General features: G+C 42.4%; 1 protein-coding gene across 1 annotated transcript in view; it reads left to right on the top strand.

Annotated features, from left to right (window-relative positions):
- The first annotated feature begins 1,398 nt into the window (after positions 1-1,398).
- LOC128701155 (uncharacterized) overlaps positions 1,399-10,803 on the top strand; it is a 182,750-nt gene continuing 173,345 nt past the window's right edge. The window contains exon 1 of the mRNA XM_070100645.1: positions 1,399-1,474. The gene's annotated coding sequence lies outside the window, so the exon portion shown is untranslated. The remainder of the gene's footprint in view (positions 1,475-10,803) is intronic.

The raw sequence follows: 10,803 nt of genomic DNA, 5'->3' as shown, positions 1-10,803 counted from the left end.
GCCAGATGGTACTGCGGCTTCTCCAGCCAGATGGTACTGCGGCTCCTCCAGCCAGACGGTACTGCAGCTCCTCCAGCCAGATGATACTGTGGCTCCTCCAGCCAGACGGTACTGCGGCTCTGTAGTGATACTGGTCCTGTGGGGAGCAGCAGCAGGATAATACTGCACCACCTCTAGGGGCCCTTAACAACAACAACAGTTTGGCGTGCGTCATGGGCACCAACATATGGTGTGTGATTCTCTCCTACTTATGCAAGACATCACCATCCCTGTAGAAGCCATTATTAGATGTACTAGTCATTATATTTTGTTGTTGCAGAAGTACTATGAAGATTCTATGTTCAATAAAGCCTAGAGATAAGGTCTGTGTTTCTATCACAACAGGCTCCTCCAGCCAGACGGTACTGCGGCTCCTCCAGCCAGACAGTACTTGCAGCTCCTCCAGCCAGATGGTACTGTGGCTCCTCCAGCCAGACGGTACTGCGGCTCCTCCAGCCAGTCGGTACTGCGGCTCCTCCAGCCAGACAGTACTTGCAGCTCCTCCAGCCAGACAGTACTGCAGCTCCTCCAGCCAGATGGTACTGCAGCTCCTCCAGCCAGACGGTACTGTGGCTCCTCCAGCCAGACAGTACTGCGGCTCCTCCAGCCGGACAGTACTTGCAGCTCCTCCAGCCAGACGATACTGCGGCTCCTCCAGCCAGACAGTACTTGCAGCTCCTCCAGCCAGACGGTACTGTGGCTCCTCCAGCCAGACGGTACTGCGGCTCCTCCAGCCAGACGATACTGCAGCTCCTCCAGCCAGACAGTACTTGCAGCTCCTCCAGCCAGACGGTGCTGCAGCTCCTCCAGCCAGACGGTACTGCGGCTCCTCCAGCCAGACAGTACTTGCAGCTCCTCCAGCCAGACGATACTGCGGCTCCTCCAGCCAGACAGTACTTGCAGCTCCTCCAGCCAGACGGTACTGCGGCTCCTCCAGCCAGACGGTACTGCGGCTCCTCCAGCCAGACGATACTGCAGCTCCTCCAGCCAGACAGTACTTGCAGCTCCTCCAGCCAGACGGTACTGCGGCTCCTCCAGCCAGACGGTACTGCGGCTCCTCCAGCCAGACGGTACTGTGGCTCCTCCAGCCAGACGGTACTGCGGCTCCTCCAGCCAGACGGTACTGCAGCTCCTCCATCCAGACAGTACTTGCAGCTCCTCCAGCCAGACGGTACTGCGGCTCCTCCAGCCAGACGGTACTGCGGCTCCTCCTGCCAGACGGTACTGCGGCTCCTCCAGCCAGACGGTACTGCGGCTCCTCCAGCCAGACTGTACTGCGGCTCCTCCAGCCAGACGGTACTGCGGCTCCTCCAGCCAGACGGTACTGCGGCTCCTCCAGCCAGACGGTACTGCGGCTCCTCCAGCCAGACGGTACTGCGGCTCCTCCAGCCACTTCACCCAACAACAACAACAAGCTCAGCTTGACACGCTTCAGGTCTGCTGTATTTCCCGCTGTATTTCCGTGGTGTATGAGTGGTTGTATGAGTGTTGCGTGTATGTTAGTGTATTTTAGCATCACATACACACACACAACCTGCCTATAACAAGCCAGCAAGATAACAGTTGAGAGAAAGTTGTTATCACTTTAGACAGCCTCGGCTTGGGGCCCACAACTCTATTTTACTCTTGTTATCTCTCCTTCTATGTGTTATCTTACGTTATTGCGTTAAAATGCGTTAAAATCTCTTCTGTGATGTGTTATCTTTGGTTAATGCGTTAAAATGCGTTTTTTGTACTTGTTATCTCTCCTGTGATGTGTTATCTTAGGTTAATGCGTTAAAATACTTTTTTTGTGCTCTTGTTATCTCATTTAATGTGTTATCTTACATTAATGCCTTAAAATACGTTCCTTTGTACTTTATCCCTCCTGTGATGTGTTATCTTAGGTTAATGTGTTAAAATACGGTTTTGTGTGCTTGTTATCTTTCCTGTGATGTGTTATCTTACGTTAATACAGTAAAATATTTTTTTGTATTATCTTATGAGTGTTATCTTAGGTTAATGCTTTAAAATGTGTTTGTTTTAACACATGTTATCTTTCCTGTAATGTGTTAACTTACGTTCATATATTAAAATACATTTTTTTGTACTTTTGTTTTCCTACGGGTGTTATCTTACATTAATACGATAAAATACGCTTTTTTTTTTTGCACTCGTGTTATCTCCTGTGATGTGTTATTATAGGTTAATACATTAAAATACATTTTTTGATAGTGGTGCAGGCGGGGCTTGTTAGTCGTTTAACTTGTAAATAAGTTAATTAGGAGAATTTGCTTTATTAGATGTGTGTTTAGTGTATCTATGTTATCTTACTGTTGTTATCGTGTTATTGTTATGTTGTTAGCGAAAGACTCAGTTATGTAGTTAGTATGTGTGTTTTATGAGGATTTTTTTGTTATTGTATAGCTGTCATGTCACACTTGTGATAACCCGCTGTTATCACAGGTTATCATAGGTTCTGACAGTTATCCAGGTGGCAGGTTTGATAACTTGTTAAAATTAAAACACAAATGATGTAACTTTGGAAAATCAAGAAATACTGCCAACTGTGACACTATTGAAATGTGCGTTGTGGTTGCTAGAGAGTTGTTCAGTGCTGACGGCTTCGTTGAGGCCAACAGAAGTATCTGAGCACCGACTCATCATTTACACCCAACACAACGTTAAGCTACAAAAATCACCATAAGACATGAAAAGACAGATGAGATTTTGTTCGAATCTTTAACCCCAGAGGGTTAACCACCCAGGATAACCCAAGAAAGTCATTGTGCCATCGAGGACTGTTTGTCTTATTTCCATTGTGGTCCTTCAGTCTTGTTCCCCAGGGTGTGACCCACACTAGTTGACTAACACCCAGGTACCAACTTGCTTGCTAGGTGAATGGGATAGCAGGTGTAAGGAAACATGCCCAATGTTTCCACCCAGCCGGGGATCAAACCACGGATTCTTATTGTGTGAGGCGAGAATGTTGCCTACCAGGCCACGGGTCACCATGGCTGGAACAGTACACTACCTTTACCACTGTTTCTCTACTTCCTTCATATTATCCTCTTGTATATATACATACTGGCTCCTTCCCCTTTATACTTCTATGTGACTAGTTAATGGTCCAAGATGGTTCATTTGTGTTGGTTATTTATGTACCGTTTGTGTATATAACACCTTAAAGTACTGAATATGTAATCTCTGCTGTGGAGAGAGATGTTTGATAATATATACTTGGAAACTACTAGACAACTTAGCCTTAATGAGAGGGATGGAAGAATATATGAAATATACTGGGAGCAAGGGCACCGTGGGCCAACAGGCCTATTGCAGTTGTTCCTCCTTTCTTATGTTCTTAAGTGTGGAAGATTTTTGCAACCGTTCACAGGAATGGTAGATTAGTTAGGTTATGTCAGGTTAGTGCTCACCTATAGTTCTAATAAACAGTTTTACTTGGAAGAACTCTTCACTAGTATGAGAAAAGTATCTGATAATTTACTTTTGGCTGATCATTCTGACTGATAGAAGCCTTGGAATGTCAGTGAATTCATTGGCATTTTACAGTTATGTAGTAAAACATTTATTGTAGTTTCTGTTGTATTATGATTATTATGGTATTATATTTTACTTAGTACATATAGTATTGTTGTTCATAGAATGACAGCAAACTCACCAACCTTCCCATGTGGTAGATTGGTCATAAAAAGTCTGACTTTTTCTTAATGGTGAAAAGTTCTCCTCTATATGAACTCAGGCGCTGATCCACCAGGAGGCCTGGTCACAGACCGAGCCGCGGGGGCGTTGACCCCCGAAACTCTCTCCAGGTAAACTCCAGGTAACACAGCTTAACTGAGCACAGTGAATATTCAGTTTATTCCTGGGTATAAGTATAGCAGTAATATTTGCACAAAATTTTCCCAAATTAATGGAGTTTTTCAGTGCAGCATTGTTCAAAAAGTCATCTGAAACCAAAATTTCTTGAATATAGCAACTTAAACTAGCAAGAGTTACACCACTCTATGAGAGTGGTAACCTAACGTAAGTCAGTAATTACAGGCCAATTTATAATTTGCCATTAGGAGTGAGGAGAGGCTGTAGCTAGAATGGAGTATACTACAAACTCGAATCACACCCTAGAGTAATGTGAAGGGCCTGGGAGGGGTAATGTCTGAGGATCTCACTTCCAAGGATCATAGCAGTGGTCCTATCTCATCTGCGAGGAAAATGATAGGATGGATAATGAGAACATTCAAGACGACATGCCAAGCCAATGATGATCCATTTTAAATCACTTGTTCTTTCTAGGATGGAATACTGCTGTACATTAACATCTCCAATAAGGCAGGTGAAATCACAGACCTGCAGAATGTACAGAACTTTGTTTAGAAAGGGGTTTAGTTATAGGTAATACATATTTTAAGAAAAAGAGGATAAATAAGTATACAAGATATGATGTAGGGCGAAATGACAGTAGTTTGTTGGATTATGTATTGGTAGATAAAAGACTGTTGAGTAGACTTCAGGATGTACATGTTTATAGAGGGGCCACAGATATATCAGATCACTTTCTAGTTGTAGCTACACTGAGAGTAAAAGGTAGATGGGATACAAGGAGAATAGAAGCATCAGGGAAGAGAGAGGTGAAGGTTTATAAACTAAAAGAGGAGGCAGTTAGGGTAAGATATAAACAGCTATTGGAGGATAGATGGGCTAATGAGAGCATAGGCAATGGGGTCGAAGAGGTATGGGGTAGGTTTAAAAATGTAGTGTTAGAGTGTTCAGCAGAAGTTTGTGGTTACAGGAAAGTGGGTGCGGGAGGGAAGAGGAGCGATTGGTGGAATGATGTAAAGAGAGTAGTAAGGGAGAAAAAGTTAGCATATGAGAAGTTTTTACAAAGTAGAAGTGATGCAAGGAGGGAAGAGTATATGGAGAAAAAGAGAGAGGTTAAGAGAGTGGTGAAGCAATGTAAAAAGAGAGCAAATGAGAGAGTGGGTGAGATGTTATCAACAAATTTTGTTGAAAATGAGAAAAAGTTTTGGAGTGAGATTAACAAGTTAAGGAAGCCTAGACAACAAATGGATTTGTCAGTTAAAAATAGGAGAGGAGAGTTATTAAATGGAGAGTTAGAGGTATTGGGAAGATGGAGGGAATATTTTGAGGAATTGTTAAATTTTGATGAAGATAGGGAAGCTGTGATTTTGTGTATAGGGCAAGGAGGAATAACATATTGTAGGAGTGAGGAAGAGCCAGTTGTGAGTGTGGGGGAAGTTCGTGAGGCAGTAGGTAAAATGAAAGGGGGTAAGGCAGCCGGGATTGATGGGATAAAGATAGAAATGTTAAAAGCAGGTGGGGATATAGTTTTGGAGTGGTTGGTGCAATTATTTAATAAATGTATGGAAGAGGGTAAGGTACCTAGGGATTGGCAGAGAGCATGCATAGTTCCTTTGTATAAAGGCAAAGGGGACAAAAGAGAGTGTAAAAATTATAGGGGGATAAGTCTGTTGAGTAAACCTGGTAAAGTGTATAGTAGAGTTATTATTGAAAGAATTAAGAGTAAGACGGAGAATAGGATAGCAGATGAACAAGGAGGCTTTAGGAAAGGTAGGGGGTGTGTGGACCAGGTGTTTACAGTGAAACATATAAGTGAACAGTATTTAGATAAGGCTAAAGAGGTCTTTGTGGCATATATGGATTTGGAAAAGGCGTATGACAGGGTGGATAGGGGGCAATGTGGCAGATGTTGCAGGTGTATGGTGTAGGAGGTAGGTTACTGAAAGCAGTGAAGAGTTTTTACGAGGATAGTGAGGCTCAAGTTAGAGTATGTAGGAAAGAGGGAAATTATTTCCCTGTAAAAGTAGGCCTTAGACAAGGATGTGTGATGTCACCGTGGTTGTTTAATATATTTATAGATGGGGTTGTAAGAGAAGTAAATGCGAGGGTCTTGGCAAGAGGCGTGGAGTTAAAAGATAAAGAATCACACATAAAGTGGGAGTTGTCACAGTTGCTCTTTGCTGATAACACTGTGGTCTTGGAAGATTCTGAAGAGAAGTTGCAGAGACTGGTGGATGAATTTGGTAGGGTGTGCAAAAGAAGAAAATTAAAAGTGAATACAGGAAAGAGTAAGGTTATGAGGATAACAAAAAGATTAGGTGATGAAAGATTGGATATCAGATTGGAGGGAGAGAGTATGGAAGAGGTGAATGTATTCAGATATTTGGGAGTGGACGTGTCAGTGGATGGGTCTATGAAAGATGAGGTGAATCATAGAATTGATGAGGGGGAAAGGGTGAGTGGTGCACATAGGAGTCAGTGGAGACAAAGAACTTTGTCATTGGAGGCAAAGAGGGGAATGTATGAGAGTATAGTTTTACCAACGCTCTTATATGGGTGTGAAGCATGGGTGATGAATGTTGCAGCGAGGAGAAGGCTGGAGGCAGTGGAGATGTCATGTCTGAGGGCAATGTGTGGTGTGAATATAATGCAGAGAATTCGTAGTTTGGAAGTTAGGAGGAGGTGCGGGATTACCAAAACTGTTGTCCAGAGGGCTGAGGAAGGGTTGTTGAGGTGGTTCGGACATGTAGAGAGAATGGAGCGAAACAGAGTGACTTCAAGAGTGTATCAGTCTGTAGTGGAAGGAAGGCGGGGTAGGGGTCGGCCTAGGAAAGGTTGGAGGGAGGGGGTAAAGGAGGTTTTGTGTGCGAGGGGCTTGGACTTCCAGCAGGCATGCGTTAGCGTGGTTGATAGGAGTGAATGGAGACAAATGGTTTTTAATACTTGACGTGCTGTTGGAGTGTGAGCAAAGTAACATTTATGAAGGGATTCAGGGAAACCGGCAGGCCGGACTTGAGTCCTGGAGATGGGAAGTACAGTGCCTGCACTCTGAAGGAAGGGTGTTAATGTTGCAGTTTAAAAACTGTAGTGTAAAGCACCCTTCTGGCAAGACAGGATGGAGTGAATGATGGTGAAAGTTTTTCTTTTTCGGGCCACCCTGCCTTGGTGGGAATCGGCCAGTGTGATAACAAAAAAAAAAAAATAAGTTCCATCAAACACCTTAACTACACCTGGAAAATCCTAGAGGGACTGGTCTCTAATCTGCACACAGAAATCATTCCCTATGAAAGCAAAAGACTTGGCAAGGGATGCAACTTACCCCCAATGAAATTTAAGGGTGGTATTAGTACACTAAGAGAAAACTCAATAAATGTCCGGGGTTCAAGACTGTTCAACAGCCTCCCACCAGCCATAAGGGGAATTATCAATAAACCTCTGGTTGTCTTTCAAGAGGGAGCTGGACAGATACCTAAATTCAGTGCCAGATAAGCCGGGCTTTGGTTGGACTACATGCGGCCAACAGTAACAGCCTAGTTAATCAGGCCTTGATCCACCAGGAGGCCTGGTCATGGACCAGGCCTGGGGGCAGTGATTGCCATAATACCCTCCAAGTAGGCAGACCAAAGATTGAAGTTTTATTTAATTGTTCAGATAAAATATAATTAACCCTTTCACTGCTGAGATTCCTGCTCACAAACTTACTCTCGTGTTGAAGAATTTTCAAAAAAAAAAAATTCTGATGAAATGATAGAGAATCTTTTCCCAATGGTAATAACACCAGAATTACAAAATTTGATGGATAACTTATGGAATTATGCTCTCGTGAAGTTAGCAGTCTCAGCGATATTTACGCATTGGCGATTTTGCTCACTCTGAGCACTGTTTTCGGCCAATTCCATTGTTCCAGTCAACCAAACTCATAGCTATTTTGCTAGAACTCCTTTTGTTCTATCGATTGAGTACAAGGAACTGCCCATTTACCGATTTCAACTACCCAATAAAGTGATCAGAAATTGGAAATTTGGCCAATTTCATACACAATTCAGGGAAGGCCAATTTCAATATAGGGTCCAGAATTAACAATGCAAAGATTCAATGCACTAAAATAACATTTTCTCTCCATTAATTGTGTCTTCAGGCTCCTCTTATATTATGCTTGCTTGTCATCTTGAATTTCTATTCACACAAAACATAGAAGATTTACTGTTATGCAGACTACTTCATTATTGTAAAAATGGTATAAATAATATCAGCACATTTGTGAAAGCATATTAGACCCAGCAGGTGATGTGTATTGAACGCATGATGTGATTTGTTTACTCTTGAACATTGACAAAAATCAAACATTTCCACTATTTTGAGCTCAATTTCGAGGTATGTTTATTCTGTAAGCCATTCAGAATCATCTCTAATTCTGTAATATATCTTCTATTCTATCAGATGAGACCAAGAAAACAAGAATACACCCGTAAATACCATACAAAAATACACTACAAAGTTGCTGTTTTAAACGAAAAACATGGGTTTTTTTTTCTCATGATGCACTGCGTGCTGCAGGATTTTTTTTATGCTGTGCACATTGACCACTCAGACCCATTCTCTGATATGTAGGCCTACCAGCTTTCTACCGCAAGATTTGAAGCCGCTAGAATTTTTGGCGTACTATTATGGGATCGACACTCTCTTGCAAGCCATAATATTATGGGACTGACAGTGAAAGGGTTAAGGATGATTGGTCATGGTTTAGGCTATCCCAGTAATTCAAGCAGAACTAGTAAAAAACAAAACAGAGATCCTCAGAAATATCACCAAAAATCATATATTTCTGCTAGTTTTTGTCCTTTTTCAAGCAGGTTCATGTTCAGAAGTCAAACAAAATCATCACTAATTCACTAGTATGTCTTTCACTCTCTCAGTTAATACCAAGAAAATGCCAATGAAACCAAACCTACTTTAGGAACACCTCGCAGTTGCTGTTTTAAACCAAATACAATGTTAGTTTTTCCCATCATGCACCGTGTGGGGCAGGATTTTTTTTTTATACTGTGTTACCTCACCACACAGACCTGTCCTCTTATGTCTAGGCCAAAATATACCTCTCACAGCATATTTGAGGTTGCTGTGGTCACATATACACTAGTAACACTGGTTCAGTGACACATCTACACTAGTAACACTGGTTCATACATCAACACTAGTAACACTGGTTCGTTGACATACATCTACAGCAGTAACACTGATTCAGTGACATACATCTACACTAGTAACACTGGTTCAGTGACATACATCTACACTAGTAACACTGGTTCAGTGACATACATCTACACTAGTAACACTGATTCAGTGACATACATCTACACTAGTAACACTGGTTCAGTGACATACATCTACACTAGTAACACTGGTTCAGTGACATACATCAACACGAGTAACACTGGTTCAGTGACATACATCAACACGAGTAACACTGGTTCAGTGACATACATCAACACGAGTAACACTGGTTCAGTGACATACATCAACACGAGTAACACTGGTTCAGTGACATACATCTACACTAGTAACACTGGTTCAGTGACATACATCAACACGAGTAACACTGGTTCAGTGACATACATCAACACGAGTAACACTGGTTCAGTGACATACATCAACACGAGTAACACTGGTTCAGTGACATACATCAACACGAGTAACACTGGTTCAGTGACATACATCAACACGAGTAACACTGGTTCAGTGACATACATCTACACTAGTAACACTGGTTCAGTGACATACATCTACACTAGTAACACTGGTTCAGTGACATACATCAACACTAGTAACACTGGTTCAGTGACATACATCTACACTAGTAACACTGGTTCAGTGACATACATCAACACTAGTAACACTGGTTCAGTGACATACATCTACACTAGTAACACTGGTTCAGTGACATACATCTACACTAGTAACACTGGTTCAGTGACATACATCTACACTAGTAACACTGGTTCAGTGACATACATCTACACTAGTAACACTGGTTCAGTGACATACATCTACACTATTAACACTGGTTCAGTGACATACATCAACACTAGTAACACTGGTTCAGTGACATACATCTACACTAGTAACACTGGTTCAGTGACATACATCTACACTAGTAACACTGGTTCAGTGACATACATCAACACTAGTAACACTGGTTCAGTGACATACATCTACACTAGTAACACTGGTTCAGTGACATACATCTACACTAGTAACACTGGTTCAATGACATACATCAACACTAGTAACACTAATTTTAGCATAGATCTATACGAGAAATAGTGAAATGGTTATAATCCGGGTCACTCTGTTTCCTCCTCTTATACAAGTGATTATTGTAAACTAAGTCATCAGCATAACTGAAGACATTTTTACACAAATAACCCGCACATAGAAGAGAGGAGCTTACGACGACGCTTCAGTCCGACTTGGGCCATTTACAAAGTCACACTAACGAGGAGAGCAGGATGGGTATGTATAGGCAGGAGGTGGTAGTAGTTGTGGAGGGATGGAAGTGGTAGTGGGGAGGTAGTAAGAGTAGGAGGGGCCAGTCAAATACTAAGAAAGAGGAGCACTGCAAGGGAGCTTGTGCCTAACCTGATTCCTCCTTTTTTCTTCTTCTCCCTCTTCCCCTTTCCTTTTTCTCCTTTTGGTTGTCTTTCTTTTGCCCTGTGTATTTGTTCCTTCTTTATTTACTTATTTGTTTTCCCCCCTCGGTGTTCTTGCTTTTTCCCTCTTTGGGCACCTAGCTCCCTTGCAGTGCTCCTCTTTCTGATAAGTACATGTATTTGACTGGCCCCTCCTACTCTTACCACCTCTCCACTACTTCCTTCCACCTCCAATACTACCACTACTACTACTACCACCTCCTGCCTATATACGTATACCGATCCTGCTCTCCTTCTT

This window comes from Cherax quadricarinatus, chromosome 73, assembly GCF_038502225.1.
Source record: "Cherax quadricarinatus isolate ZL_2023a chromosome 73, ASM3850222v1, whole genome shotgun sequence".
NCBI lineage: Eukaryota > Metazoa > Arthropoda > Malacostraca > Decapoda > Parastacidae > Cherax > Cherax quadricarinatus.
This window is presented reverse-complemented; position numbering and strand designations above follow the sequence as displayed.